The sequence below is a fragment of the Rhinolophus ferrumequinum genome, chromosome 20, assembly GCF_004115265.2.
Source record: "Rhinolophus ferrumequinum isolate MPI-CBG mRhiFer1 chromosome 20, mRhiFer1_v1.p, whole genome shotgun sequence".
Classification (NCBI taxonomy): domain Eukaryota; kingdom Metazoa; phylum Chordata; class Mammalia; order Chiroptera; family Rhinolophidae; genus Rhinolophus; species Rhinolophus ferrumequinum.
In genome coordinates this window covers 50,156,764-50,172,454 of record NC_046303.1, presented here as the reverse complement: position 1 = coordinate 50,172,454, position 15,691 = coordinate 50,156,764, and the positions used below count along the sequence as shown (strand labels likewise).

Below are 15,691 nucleotides of genomic sequence, written 5' to 3'. Positions count from 1 at the left end.
CCAGGAATCTATTTCTGTCTGTATGGATTTATCTGTTCCAGACATTTCGTATAAATGGAATCGCACAATATGCAGCTTTTTGTGTTCTTTCACTTAGCTAATATTTTCAAGGGTCATTTATGTTGTAGCACGTGTCAGTACTTCATTCTTTTTATGGGTGAATAATATTCCCCATTGGGTTTATATTAGTCAGGGGTCAGTGGATTTCTGCAGCACCTATTTCTCTGCACAGATTTACCATTGATGAGCAGTCAATACCTTCCACCCCATAAGCTTGAGGCCTGTATACAATACTTTTGCTTCTATTGCCTCCTAGGTCCTGGGTATGTGTCGTCCTTGGGTCTCTGTTGAGCTGAGATAATTGTAATTAAAGCAGAACTAATAATTATTACCTCACGGGTTGTTGTGAGGATCATCGAAACAATTTGTAAAAGCATCTACCCTCTCCTTTTGTATTGCATATGCTGAGTAGAGAACTCTCCATTCCTGCATTAAACACCTTACTCCCCTTCCGCTCCGGAGACTGTTCCTAGTCTCCTTGCTCCTGCGACATGGTCTGGGCATGGGTTCTCTGGGGTGCTAGGAGTTATGATTAAGCTGCATGCTAGGTTCTGGGGTGCTTCTGACCATGGTGCTGGATAACAGGGCCACTTGCTTTAGCCCCAGGGAGGCAGTAAGTAGTGGGTGTCTGGGAGGCTTGTCTCAGAAAGTTTTTTGATAAATGCCTGAAAGGAAATCTAATGATTGTAACTGACCCTGGAGTCCCTTAGTCTCCAGCTGAAAGTACTGAGTAGTAGCTGGTGTCTCTGCATAGACAGTTCCTAACCTTTTTGCCTCAGTTCTTTGGGCTGGCCAGGCACCACTTCTCCTTGCTCTTCTTCCCCATAGTGAGTGACCCTTTGCAATAGGAGGGGTGTCTTTAGAATAGTCTTGGGCAGTCTGCTAGCTCCACAGTTCTAATCTGAGCTGACAGGGACACTTCTTGGACACTGAGACTCCTGTGGGATTTGTTAGAAAGTTTGGCCTTGAACAACCAGCATTCTTCTCGTATGACATTTGAAGATACCCCAGAAGGACCCAGAAATGCAAGTTGAAAGGGAATGGTTTGGGGGAAGGGTGGAGAAAAGAAGAGGGGTAACAGCACACTGGTTTGACTTCAGGGTGCCCGTACTTGGTGATCTCCTGGATCATCTCATGCTGAGTACCGGGAGCAGCAGTTCTAAATCATTCCTGTGCAGCAGAATCACCTGGGGAAATTTAAAAACATACAGATGCCTAGGCCCCTCTCAGTGATCTGATTCAATTGCTCTGGGGTGGGATCCGGGCAATAAGCATTTCTAATAAAGTCTCCAGGTGGTTCTAATGTGTACAAAGTTGAAAAGCACTGACTTGGAATCACCTCTCACTTACCTCCGAGGAAACTTCCCTGTAGGCTGCCTAGTGACAGCCAGCAACCTGCGGACTTCTGTCCACGTGGGGAAAGCCAGCTCAAGGAGTAGAGCGGCTCTCTGACCCAGCGAGCCCTCATCAGGGACATTCATGAGACTTCACTCTCTCTGATGGCCCCTGTTACTGCTCCTTTGGCTTTGCAGCTGCGGACAGCCGCTCCTGGGGCAGGTGGGGTCTGTTCTAGTACAGGTGCAGGGTGGCAACTGGAAGGCAGCAGAGACTCTAGAGAGAGTGGTGAGGGGGAGGATGCAGGCAGCAGGTGTAGGCTCCGGAACCATCTCGAACCAGGCCAGATGTTTGATGGACAAGTTGTTTGATCTTTGTGAGTTCCCTATTTCTAATCTGAATAACCTCCCTAATGTTGTTGTGAGGCTCCAATAAAGTAATGCAGTTATATAAGGGCATTTTAGTAAACTGTGAAGCGTAATGAAAACATTCATCCTGTTATTATAGAGTGGCCTCCATGTCCCCTTTTCCTCACCAGTGCTTGAGCATCTCGCCAGCGGATCGGAATTCATCTGTGTCCCTTGCTCAAGACCATGGAGTCAGGAGCAAAGCTGTAGGTGAGTAAACCCTGTAACCATGAGGCTGCCAAACTGCATGCTGAACCCTGAGGGAATTTTTATTCCCCAGTGAAGGGTAAAAAGGAAAGAAAACAAAGAGAGCCCTGCATGACTGAATTCATCCGAGTTCCGGGCCCTATTTGGGTTTTCAAGGTGGGAGAGCAGGAGGCCAGGAAAAGGTGAAGCCAGTGGCGGGACGAGTCAGTACATTGGTGCCCATTGGTGCCCATAGGAGGCCTTCGCAGGGTGGGGCCAGGTGGCAGCGTGGATGCCAAGGAGCTGCAACTTGGGTGGGTGGACAAGAAATGTGAGCCAGGACTCCTGCTTCCTCTGCAACCCCACATAACAAACCAGCTGCCTTAATGCCCCTAAGGGAGTTCCGGGAGGGCCCCCAAAAGTTCCCTAAGGGCCACAGGTGCTTGTGGAGCCCATCACAGGGAAATCCCCACTGCTCTCTCTCCCTCAACCTGAATACAGCACACACATTTCACCCCCATTGGCAGGAGAAAGAGGCATCATTTTGTTCCACTCAAAGGGAGAGGCGGGTCGCACGCACAGCAGACCCTGCAGCAAGCCCATTTTTCATGAGTAATGCCATCTCCGGGGAAGCAGGAAGACAGGAATTTGAGCAGGAGGAAGTGGGTGGGGAGTGCAAGAGTCTGGAGGTTTTGTGTTTTTCTGTTGCTTGGCACGGCTTCGAGAAAAGAGGAAGGAGAGACAAGTGCAGCCCAGGGAGGCATTTTTGCCATCACCACGGCCGCAGCTGTGCCACGACTCAGGCTGCCAGGAGGAAAGAGAGCAGTGCGATCCTCGCAGTGCAGAGCGTGGAGGTCCGCGGAGCACTGGTCTAACTGAGCACGTGCCTTTCAATTGTGGGTGGGGGGGTGGGGGGGGGTGGGTGGGGGGGTGGGGGGGGTGGGGGGGGTGGGGGGGGGTGGGGGGGTTATGCAGAAACACCTGCATAGAATACCAGTGATGCGTAGGATTGTTTTCCAGTTGTGAAATACTTGCTCTTGTAACTCTTTTGATTTTCCCAACAGCCCTGGAGGGCAGGTCCAGCCAGTTCTCTCAACCCCATTTTATAGAGGAGAAAACAGGTCCACAAAGATGAAGTGAATTGTCGAACAGTCTGGACTTGTAAGTGGTAGAGCTGGGAGAGGAACACAGAGGTGGTGACTTTTAGTTGTGTCGTATTTGCTCACTCTTCATTTTGGCTTCTCCAGTGCTTTGGATGTGGCATGACCACGCCTGGCATGCCGCCAAGGCCTCCATTCTGGCATCGCTTCATCCAGCCCCCAGGTCAAGGGCACCCTGTGAGCACTTGTGTGTGTTGGCTCCTCTGGCGAGAGGCTGGGCTTTTGGCTGATGTGTGAACCTCAGCTCCTGCTTTTGCTCTATGAATTGTGTATATTTCATCACGTTTGACGGAATTTACTTTAGTCCAAGTTCAGGCTGTTAGCCTTCTTCTTCTCCTTTTTCCTTTCATTTTTACCCTTACTCAGTGCAAGTGATTTGTCTTCTCTAGACCTCAAATACACAGTTCCCCTCCCCTCGCCAACTCCCACAGCCAGAGAAGAGCTAGCCTGTGGGAACTCTCCCTGCTCCCTTTGGACGGGACACTTGCTTGAGGGACAGACTGTTGCCTTGGGAAACGAAGCCAGAGTTATGTTAGCTTTTTGGCTCTTTCTCTTTGTTAAGCTGCACATTTGTTTTACTCTTTTTTTCCATATCTCAGTTTTTCCAAGTTTCCCTCCTGAACTGACTTGAAACTTCCCCTGCCTGAAACTAGGCTGCCTAAAAAATTCCGGCTGCTTCTGAACACCCCCATTTAATTATTCCAATGAGGAATTATAATAACCATTTGTTCTGGTTAAAAACTAAAACTAGGAGCCAACATTCCTAACGTGCAGCTCTCTTCTGGGTTCAACAGGTACAGGGGCCTGATCTCGTGACACTGGCATTTCCTGGCACGTCCAGGTTCAAGAGTGTGTCCTCATGCATTTCATCATAACTGCAATGATGTGAAGCTGGCAGGGCAGAACGGCCATCCTCCTTTGAGAGAGGACGGAAAAGAGGATCCCAGAGGGTGGCTCACCGAGGATCATCTGACTTCATGTTTTGGCTTTAAGCTACGAATCTGAATTTTCTATGAGAAAACCCATTGTTTCAGAGGAGAGTATAGAAGTTCAAATATAGAGCCCAACTTGATATTGGCTGTTGGCTCAATCTGCGTGGACTACCATAACAAAGAACCGCAGAACGGTGGCTTTAACAACCGAAATCTGTTTCTCACAGCTGTGGAGGTTGGAAGTCCCAGAGGATTTGGTTCCTGGTGAGGGCTCTCTTCCTGGCTTGCAGACAGCTGCCTTTTCTCTGTGTTCTCTTGCCGTGTCTCACATGAGAGACCTCTCTCTTTCCCTCTTTTCCTATAAGGCCACAGTTCTATCAGATTATCTCCCTACCACCCCTTATGATCTCATGTAACTTTAATTACCTCCTAAAGACCCTATCTCCACATATCATCATGCTGGGGCTAGGACTTCAACATACAAATATGGGGGGGACACAATTCAGTCCATAGAAAGTATGTCTAGGAGAGATCAGCCTGGCTTCTAACATACCTTATATTTTAGCGAATTCACTTTGGTCCAAGGACTTCAGGTCGTCAGATCCTCAGATAAGCTCAGTCTTGTATATGCTCCAGATGTGATCAGACATTGGTTGCTGACACACCTTACCCAAGTCCAAAGTTACACATTTCTTAAGATAAACTAATTGCATTACAATAAAATTTTGCAGCCTTAAGAAGTAGCAACTTTATCTCCAATATCATCTATTAAGTGTTGATTTGTATTTACTCTCAGAGCTAGTTTATTTCTGTTTCTTATGGAACATTTCACTGTCACTTCCATGCATCACTTATATGGACCAAGAGCCGTCTGTTCACTCTTAGTTAAGCTTGATTTTTCCTCTCTTTGCTCCAGTTCTCCTAGTATTTTTGAGAATCTTGTTGATATCCATGGACTCTTCATTTCTTATGTCAGAGAAGACATGCTATGCCTCACCTTCTGCATTATGTTAATGTAAGGTTCTTGCTTATTGTTTCCATGAAAAGTCAGACTCAACAACCTGTTATTTCCATTTTAATTTAATAACAATTTTTTTGGGAGACTTAATTCTGGAAACAGAAGGAGCCTAACACAGTGGTAGCTTTTTTAATATACATTTCCCCAAACTCTGCCTGAAATTCTCACTTTGCTTTTCTTATATTGCCTGTAAACCTACTGATTTCAGATTCTACTTTGAAAAATGTGAAACTGATACAGGCCAAATGAAAGGGCTTCTCACTATAGAAACTCTTTAAGTTTTCTTTCTTTCGTGTTTAACTCATTAGTTTCTTAATCATAAATAATAGATTGTTTTTAACCTGAATCATAGAAATCTCCTACCCCCTCCTTTAGATAATTGCTCTGAAATTTGTGATTTGTGCTTATTGATTGTAATCATTGAAGCCTAATGTTCTCTCCTACCCCTTCCAGGCCTGACTCCTGGACAATTAATGACACCTGAATAACCGGTTAAGTGGCCACAGGCCCTAGAGAGCCGACAGATTTTCCATCATGTAGCCACCTCACATTAATATCTTTGAGCTCTGCTCTTTAAGCCAACACTTTTAAATTTATTAATTAAAATCTATTTTTCCTCATTTGGGGGTCTTGGGGATACAGATGATACCCCAACAAGATTACCAGTCCCAGCCAAAGAACCCAATGCGGTCTTGCAGGTGGATCTCGAGACCCCTTCCTCTCATCTGAGATCAAATAGGGCGAGAGTTCTGTGAATCCCCAACAGGTAGGGACAGCTCTATGCCCTGCCCAGCAGGAAGCAGATACAGAAGAAAAGACCTCCTGTTCCTCCACTACCCATAGAGATTTTAAGGGGATCACGTCTCTCAAGGGGAAAACAAGGCAGGCAGTTAGAGATAGACATCGGGTCTCTACATTCTTGTACATCCAACACAACCCATAGAAAGCGACTGCCGAAAAGACCTCCCCTCTCTGCCCAAAACTTTCCCTTTTTACTGTAATTATCTACCCCTATGAGAAAACAAATGGGTACAAAATACCCAACTAGATTAAACCTGCCACTCATACCTTCTCAGTAAAGGCTACAATGACCTCCATTTCACCTGGACCTCATTATACCATATTATAATATCATACATATGCCCAGAAGTTCCTTAATATCATTATAACAGACTGAATTCTGGGAAGGAACATGCACAGTCTAAAGAGAGGAGGTAATGGCCCTTTGTCAATCACAGGTGTCAATCAATTAGTCCCACGCCCAGAGAGGAACAGCCCATTATAGAGAAAAAAAAGGGATTAAAAACTCCAAGTCCTCACCATTCAGGGCCTTTTGAGCCTCTTTTTTTGCTCGGCCTGCTCCAAACTCTTTGGAGTGCACTTTTTCTCCTAATAATGCCACCTTTGGCCCTGGAGCTATTCTCTGCTGCTCGGGTCCACTTCTATTTCTTTGGAGTGTACTGTCTCTTCTAAAAAACTATTCTTTTGCCACTTTATTTCTGTGCCTCATTCAATTCTTTGCTTGAGATGCCTAGAACCTGGACACCGCGCTGAGAAGGGCCCACTCTCTGGTAACAAAACTGATTGAATCAGTTATTTGTTCATTAATTCACTAAACATTTGTTGAACACTCTATGTGCCTAACACTGTGCTTTGTTTGCTTTGCGTATGCTGAGGCAAGGAAAATCTTTGTCCTGTGAAAATGTAGGCTAATGTGGGAGCCAGACAAATGAACAGCTGCTACAACAGTGTGAAAAATGCTATGATAAGCATTGTACGAAGTAGCCTAGCAACATTTGGGGATATAGATGGGATGCACCATTCACTAAGATGAGGGAGATAAGAGGAGGGTCATGTTTCCCACTCCAACCGTGGGGATGGACGAGTAGCTCAGTTTTGACAAACTGAGTTTGCAAGTGCTTATAAAAATGTTCAATAGACAATCAGTTATGTGGCTCTTCCTGAATTTAGGAGAAAGTTATGGATGGAGCTAGAGATTCAGGAAGCATTAGCTTATAAGTGGCAGTTAAAGCTGTGGGTGTAGATAAGGTCACTTAGGAGGAGTATGTAATATGAAAAGAGAAGAAGAGAGAACTGGGAGAAGGTAAGTAGTCCACACAGACGAAGCGTTGGAGACAGCAGATGTAGGTGAAGAAGCAGGGGAGTGAAGTGACTGAGCATGGAGTCTGGGTGGGAAAGCCTGAAGGGAACACTCATTGGGTTTGACAGGCTGGAGAGGGGTGGGTGGGATTCAGAACTGGAGGTGCCAGTCTGGTTGAATTGTGGCTATGTTGTGGTGATCTGGAAAAATAAGATGTGGTCAGGAGGTGGGTATTTGAGTCTGAGATTTCAGGGATGGAGCAACTCTAGCAAGTAAAGTCAAGGTGTGGTCTTGAGACGTCAAGCACTATGAGACTGGTAGCTTATGGATAGTCTTTTGCATGGAGATTAAAGTTCTCCAGGAGAAAATGGTGATACAAGTGCCTGAGTTTGAGAATGAATGTGTAGTGAGGTGAGAATGACGATGTGGTACTTAAGGAAATATTAATGATTTTGGAAGTGGAAATGAGAGAAGTCTGCACACAGCAGAGCTGGAAAATACAGAACAGCTTCTATGCCAGATGACTGCAGAAAATGGTAGCCTCAGGGAGAGTGAACTTTCCCTCTCTGCAGGGAAAGTAGAGGACATAGAGGGCAGGGAAGCTCTTTGAACAGGTTGAGAATAATAAAGGGGTTTGTTTACCATCAAATGGTAAGTCTTCAGAAGGAGGAGAATAGTGGGAAATTGGATTTGAGGAGCACAGCAGGAAAGAGGATAGATGATCAGAGGGGTTTGCAATGTTGATAAAGTCCAAGGTTGGCAGTGGGATTGCTGGAACTAGGACGAAAGTTGGGTTAACATCGATGCTTCAGGCCTGGTCATTGTCTATGCACAATGGCCTTTGCAATTCTTTGTCCTTCCATTGTGCAAAAGTGAAGTCAACTGGAAGCAGGAAACTGGGACTTTCATTTCCTCCCAAGGCAGTAGTTTTACACTCTCATCGAAAGAAGCAATAGGCTCATAGTGCTTGACGTCTCAAGACCACACCTTGACTTTACTTGCTAGAGTTGCTCCATCCCTGAAATCTCAGACTCAAATACCCACCTCCTGACCACATCTTATTTTTCCAGATCACCACAACATAGCCACAATCCAACCAGACTGGCACCTCCAGTTCTGAATCCCACCCACCCTCTCCAGCCTGTCAAACCCATTGAGTGTTCCCTTCAGGCTTTCCCACCCAGACTCCATGCTCAGTCACTTCACGCCCCTGCCTCTTCACCTACGTCTACTGTCTCCAACGCTTCGTCTGTGTGGACTACTTACCTTCTCCCAGTTCTCTCTTCTTCTCTTTTTACATTCCACTCTTCCTGAGTGAACTTACCAATTCCCACAGCTTCTTCTAATAGGAATATCCACCAAGAAGTATTAAGTGTGAATCTGAAATTTTAATACCATATCCATTTTAAACATTAAGCACTTCTCAACTGTTTGTCTTTGCCACAATCTATAACTGTGGTCAGATACAAATGTGTTTTTGTGAAAATGGTTTTCTGAAGAGTTTTTATTAAATATATATATATATATATATATGTATATATATATACATATATATATACACACACACTTATCTATCTATCTATCTATATAAACATTTTTTCTAAAAAACGTACGTATAGTAGTCTCATGACAAGGAGAAAGAATTTTGTCAGTGTGAACATAGGACTTATTTGATCTAAGTTGGCAAATCAACAGAGAACATTTTTCCATGCTAGAGGATTTGGAAAGACTTAAAATAGTTATCAAAATTGTCAAGTCAGGAACATTTTTGTGCAGCATAAAAGGTTCATTAGCCTACGCACAGTGATCTTGACATAGTCTTCTCTTTGTCATCCAGACCTACTCCTATATCAGCAGGTGAAGAGAAGTCAGAAATCCTTTACGGAAAACCCCAATTCTCTCACAAAAGATAAGAGGCTACTACTGTCCAGAGAAAAAGAGCTGAGGGTTCCTGAGCTAATGACTAAGCCCCTGAGACCACTTCTAGTTTGTTAATTCTGACCCCTAGGGGTTGGTTTCTGCAAATACATCTGCATGCTAGGGCTGGAAATCCATGCCTACGAGGCCTGACAATTAAGTTCGCGAACTTGTTACAATGATGTTGCTAATGTTTTTTGACATCAGAGGGATTATTCATTATGAATTTGTACCAACTGGACAGTTAACCAAGTTTAGTATTTGGAAGTGCTGAAAAGGCTGCGTGAAAAAGTTGAATGACCTGAACTTTTCACCAACAATTCATGGCTCTTGCATCACAACAATGCACCAGCTCACACAGCACTGTCTATGAGGAAGTTTTTAGCCAGTAAACAAATAACTGTATTGGAACACCCTCCTACTCACCTGATCTGGCCCCCAAGTACTTCTTTCTTTACCCAAAGATAAAAGAAATATTGGAAAGAAGACAGTTTGATGACATTCAGGACATCAAGGGTAATACGACGACAGCTCTGATGGCCATTCCAGGAAAAGAGTTCCAAAATTTCTTTGAAGGACGGACTAGGTGCTGGCTTAGTGCATAGCTTCCCAAGGGGAGTACTTCAGAGGTGACCGTAGGGATAGTCAGCAATGAGGTATGTAGCACTTTTTCTAGGATGTGTTCGTGAACTTAATTGTCAGACCTTCATATACACTTTGGCTGGCACTGCCTTTAAAAAAACCTTCATTGAACTGGAGCAAGGTTGTGGAGCCATTTATTATCAAACTGAAGAGAAAAAGCATATTAAAAACCACCTAAATGCAAAAGTGAATGCATTAAAAAATAAAACAAAATAATGGACTTTGAAATTATAATTGCCCTGAAACTGATGCATTATTCACAAAATCATGAAAATATCACTGTCCATATTCTTCATAAAAACAAAATGACTGGTATTAACAGTACTTTCTTCATTAAAGTTGTTTTTTTTTGGGGGGGTGAGGGTATAAATACCTAGGAAATCTTAAGACAATATGTAGGTTATCTATGAGTTACATCGAATCTAAAGATCCATTTTGTTTGGTTCATCAAGCCATACTTTAAAATATATATATATATATTATATATATATATATATAATATATATATATATGCAAATTTAGTGTATGATAAAAAGCATTTCAAATTAGTGAAGAAAAGATATATTATTAAATTATTAATAACTATTTTTGGAACAACTTGGCAGCTACTCAGAAAAATAAAATAAAACAAAATCATTAACTTACTTCTTACAGCAAAATAAATTCTAGGTAGGTTAAAGATTTAAATCTATAGAATGAATGTAATAGAAGAAAAATATGGATGAATATTTTTATAATAGGGGATTCAGATCAATTTATATTTGCCTCATTCTGCATGAATCCCATATCATTTTACTTAAAGTGGCTTTATTTTCTTTGTTTTCATATCTGGTAGGGCTAGTCATCCCTGATTATTTTAAATTTTCAGCTTATTACACATACATTGTTACACACGTGTCCTTATGGAAGATTTTTGAATAGAAGACAACTATTCAAAACAGTAATTATGTTGATGATGACAGTACATTTATTCTAGGCCTATTAAGGGCCAGACCCTATTCTAAGTGTTTTCATATTACTGGTCAACTCAATCTCTGCTGTGTTGTAAATGCTTTTATTACCATTCCCATTATGGACTTGAGAAATAGAGAGAGTTAGGTGCTTATCCTCTCATCATCTTAATATTTATCAGTTTAAATTTCCAAGATAAGGTCTCATTAACTTTTCACATCAAGATACTTCTTAGGTCACTAGCCAAGCTATGGGTTGGCTTCTATTCATCTGTCATCGGTGAGGTCACAGTATCTCGGAACAAAGCATTGCTCCCTAGCATGGCCTGTGGTGGGGCAGCTACCGTGGCTGATGTATTTGGTGCCTCCCCTGAATTACACAGGTGGGCAGTACTTTCTCTGTTTTCTTTAATGTCTGCTCTTGGGGAAAAAAACCCACATCTACTTTGGGGTTCTGAATATGAGCAAATGAACTTCATCAAAATTTCTTGGGGGAAGAATCAATCGGTCATTTGAAACACAGGTGAATTCATATGGGATAAAAGCAATGCAGCTAAGAATAGTTAATAAGTTCACTAGACTTGCTGGGCAAAACTTACCAGTGAGCTTTATCTGGTTGGCCTATCAAAGACTAAACTTTCAGGTTTTAGTAAATAGCTGGTGTGATCTTACAGTAAGCAGTTGAAGCATTAGAGAAAAATGAGAAAATATAATGGATATGACATATACTGAAATAGATGGCATTCACACCCTGAGAAAGAAGTCTTTATAATTATCTTCGAAAAGGAAATGTATTTCTGTACTTTGCCAAAGAGAAACCTCATTGTTTGCTTTAAGAGAACACTCCATTAATTCTGCAGTGTGGAAAGGGAGTTGGAGTTTTGCATTTGTCTGTGAATGTCTCAAATATTTATGCATAACACTGGCAGATTTTAAGGTGTTATTATTACATGTATTTTTTTGTGAGAGCTAGCTAAAGAAAAATCCAACCGTTGAGGGAATCTAAGAACACCTGGATCTTTTAAGATCATAAAGAAATAAATAGTTTTCCACCACAGTCTCTGGCTTACTTTTGAAAGCTTCCTTTGCTTTTCTGGTTTGTCATTGTTATTTCTTTAGAAGATACAAACCTCTCACTGAAATAGTTCTAAATGTTAGCACATGAGAGGGCTTGAATGTTATTTTTACCAGGACAGCAAACTGGAGGAAATGATATATAACAGAAAGTAGATGACCTCATATTTGGGTGATTGTTTAATATTTGTATTTTATTCAAATTCTCAGGAGCTACTGTGAATTAAACATGGAAGGGAAGCTTTGGGAAATCATCAACTAAATACTGATGCTGATGGACAACACCTGTTATGCTCTGTCTTGTATCAAAGTTCTCTGTGCTCTTTATCCTTCATTAGACTCTAGGATCCTTGAGAGTGTAGCTAAGTCATCTCTTAAACCCCACAGTGCTTCATAGGGTAGTCAATACTCATTGTGCCAAAATGGAATTTTATTTAAAGACAAAGATTTCACTGTTTTAAGGAACTAGGATCCCATCAGCATAGGACTTTGAGAAAAGCACAAATTAAACACAACATAATCTGGGGAAAAGCCTGTCTTAGTGTGGCAAGCTCTTACTGCATTAAAATAACATATAGTTGTTCCAGTGTCCATTATTGAACTTTTCTAGATGAGGACTATCTCAGCCAGAACCCTCTAGGAGAGCTTTGGAGACAATCTAATATGAAGTATAACCTAACAGCTGGTTACCATCTTAAAATGCAGGGTAGAAGAGAGAAAAACTGATACAAGGCCAAATGAGAAGCCTCATATAGTTTTTACCTGCCATTTCTTCTCTTCCTCCTTTCTGTCTTCTTGGAGAGCTCCTCTCTCCCAAGAAAAGTTTTTTGCAGCCCTTTTCCTCACACTATCCAGTCACTGGTTTCAGATTTTCAGAAGGCTGTGGTATTTTAAAATCTGCTGATACTAAATTGTCTAAGGCATCAAGTAGGCAATGAGAAGTTAATAACCTTAAATTAAGACACTTAAAAGCACCCATGGAAAGAAGAAAAGGACCTTTGGGGTTTGGAAAAACTGTAAAGTAGTAATCAATATCATTTTTTAGAAAAACGATGCTACTTGCTATTTGGTATTCTTTTCCTCTTGCATATGACTTATTTATCACACACTAGTCATGAAATTGATAGGGTTAGAAACCTCATTTTAGAAATAACAACAGGGAGAAATGAATGCAGGGAAAAACTAACTCATTTGTGCAGCGTCATTTTGGTCTTAAATTATAATACGATGTGAGGTTTTTAAAATCAGCATTTGCAATAAAGAACCAAGCCTGAGATGAGACCTGTAGAGCAGAGGCATAATATATTAGTACCAGAGTCTTAGTGCAAAATAGAAAATGAAACACCCAGAAGAACAGGAAACAGTAATTACTATATTGATTCTTTTCTCCTCAAAGGAGATTAATCTTAGCCTAAAATCTAACACATGGTTGGTCTTAGGGAAGACTCTGTTGATTCATGGAGTTGTTGTCAGAACTGGAATAGTTTATTGAAGTACCTGATGGATGCTCCTTTTCTTACGGGCCAAAAAACAGAACAGATTTTCACCTGGTGTTATTACAAAGAGGTCGTACCTAAAAGCAAGATAGGTAAGTGGACTTAATAAATTCTTGTTGACTCTTCTGATATTAAGGTTCAAGGTTAGGAGAACTGATGTTTCCTGATATTGTCTCTGATTTACTTTTTTTAATATAAAAGTTTTATTGAGATATAATTCACATACTGTACAATTCACCCATTGAAAGTATACAGTGTTAATACATTCACAGAGTTCTATCACCATTATCACAATCAGTTTTAGTACATTTTCATCACCTCAAAAAGAAACCCCATAACCAGTAATAGTCACTCCCCATTTCTTACCTACCACTCCGCACCCCAGGCCTAAATAACCACTAATCTACTTTGTCTCTATAGATTTGTCAAATCTGGACATCTAATATAAATGAGATCATGCAATGGGTGTCTTTTGTGACTGGCCTCTTTCACACAAACTTACCATAATGTTTTCAAGGTTCATTCATGTTGTAGCATATATTAGTACTTCATTCTTTTTGTTGATGAATAATATTTCATTATGTACCACATTTTAATCCATTAATCAATTGGTCTTGTGTTGTTTCTAATTTTTGTTTATTATGAATAATGCTGGTATAAACATTTTTTACTAGTTTTTATATGGATATAGGTTTTCATTTATCTTGGTATATACCTAAGAGTGGAGTTACTGGGTCATATGGTAACTCAATGTTTAATCTTTTAAGAAACTGCCAGACTGTTTTACACAGCAGCTGTGCCATTTTACATTCCCACCAGAAGTGCATAAGGGTTCCAATTTCTCCACATTTTTGCCAACACTCATTATTCTGTCTTTGATTATAGCTATCCTAGTGGGTAGAAAGTAGTATTTTATTGTATATTTGATTTACATTTCCCTGATGTTTAGTGATGTTGATCATCTTTTTTATTGACTATTTAATATTTACTATGGAGAAATGTCTGTTCAGATCCTTTGCTCATCTTTAAATTGGACTTTCAATTCTAGTCCTTTGATTTATGTCTGTTCTTATGTCGGTACCACATGGTCATGGTTACTGTACCTTTGTTCATGTTAAGGTTTGAAATCTGTGAGTCCTCTAACTTTGTTCTTTTTTGAAATCCTTTTAGTTATTCTGGGCCCCTTGCGCTTCCATATTTGGATCAGTTTGTCAATTTCTACAATGAGGAAGCCATCTGGGATTTTGATGATGATTGTGTTGATTTGGTGGATCAATTTGGGGAGTACTGCCATCTTAACACTACTGTCTTCTGGTCCATGAACATGGATGCTTCTCCATTTATTTAGATCTTTCTTTCAATGTTTTGTACTTTTCAGAAAATAAGTGTTGTACTTCTTTTGTTAAATTTATTCCTAAGTATTTTATTCTTTTGTTATTGTAAATGGGATTTTTTCTTTATTTCATTTCCAGACTGTTTATTGAAAGTGTATTGAAATATAATTGAATTTTGTATATTTCATTTACTTTTGCTCTAAGATAACACTTATTCTGGTAACAGAAAACAACTACAAGAAATACTGTTTGTTCTAAATAGATTATGCTAATGAATAGCACATTATAGTCCAAGGAGTGGCTTTGTTTTGTCCTGAGGACTGAAATATATCAAAAATCAGACGCATAACGCAAAGGCATTTAAACATCCCATAGATGGCTTTTGATGCTCAAATATCTCGGGAATAGGAGAATAACATTGTCTATTCTTTATATACTTAACTTTCTCCAGCAACAGCTAATAATTAACTAGTGGCAGCTTAATTCTCTTCCTTCAGGTCTTCACACAGATGTCAATTCTCAGAAGGCCTTTCCTGACCCATCTATGGATGGCTGCCCTCCTGCATTTATTTGGTAATACATCACCTACTTTATTTCCTTAATCACACATTACAATATATAATCATCTCACTTGTTACTCTCCACCACATAGTATAAGTCCATGAAAACAATGACTCCTTGTATTTGTTCACTATAGAATCCCCAATAACTAATAAATACTAATTTTTGGTGCACAAGTGAATAAATGGATCTCTCAACTACAAAAGCATAACATAGACAACTACTAAACATGTGAAACAATAAACAAATGACACTGACATCATACTTGTGTATGCTTTTGATGTATACTTAAACGAATTGCAGAGATATGAATATTGATGGGTCAGAAATAATCCCTCATTAACTAAATGCCTCAACTCCGTACATGAGCCTCAAAGCTTGGATTCAAAGTTGGTTTCCTACAAAAAATGATCAGTTAGTACATACCATTGTAACCGGTGTTGGGGTCGTTGGGTTTCCCAAGATAGAAATCAAGAGGAAACCTCAGAAAAATTTCCAGACAAATTTTATTAAGCCTA

General features: G+C 40.7%; 1 long non-coding RNA gene across 2 annotated transcripts; it reads left to right on the top strand.

Annotated features, from left to right (window-relative positions):
• The first annotated feature begins 2,709 nt into the window (after positions 1-2,709).
• LOC117012129 (uncharacterized) lies at positions 2,710-14,718 on the top strand. 2 transcript variants are annotated; one of them, XR_004421128.1, is made up of 4 exons: positions 2,710-2,842; positions 3,053-3,149; positions 3,943-5,864; positions 14,449-14,718. It is a non-coding gene; the product is annotated as an uncharacterized LOC117012129 (long non-coding RNA). The 2 variants fall into 2 exon arrangements; XR_004421127.1 differs by lacking the exon at positions 14,449-14,718 and having other exon boundaries at positions 3,943-6,580.
• Positions 14,719-15,691: the final 973 nt, after the last annotated feature.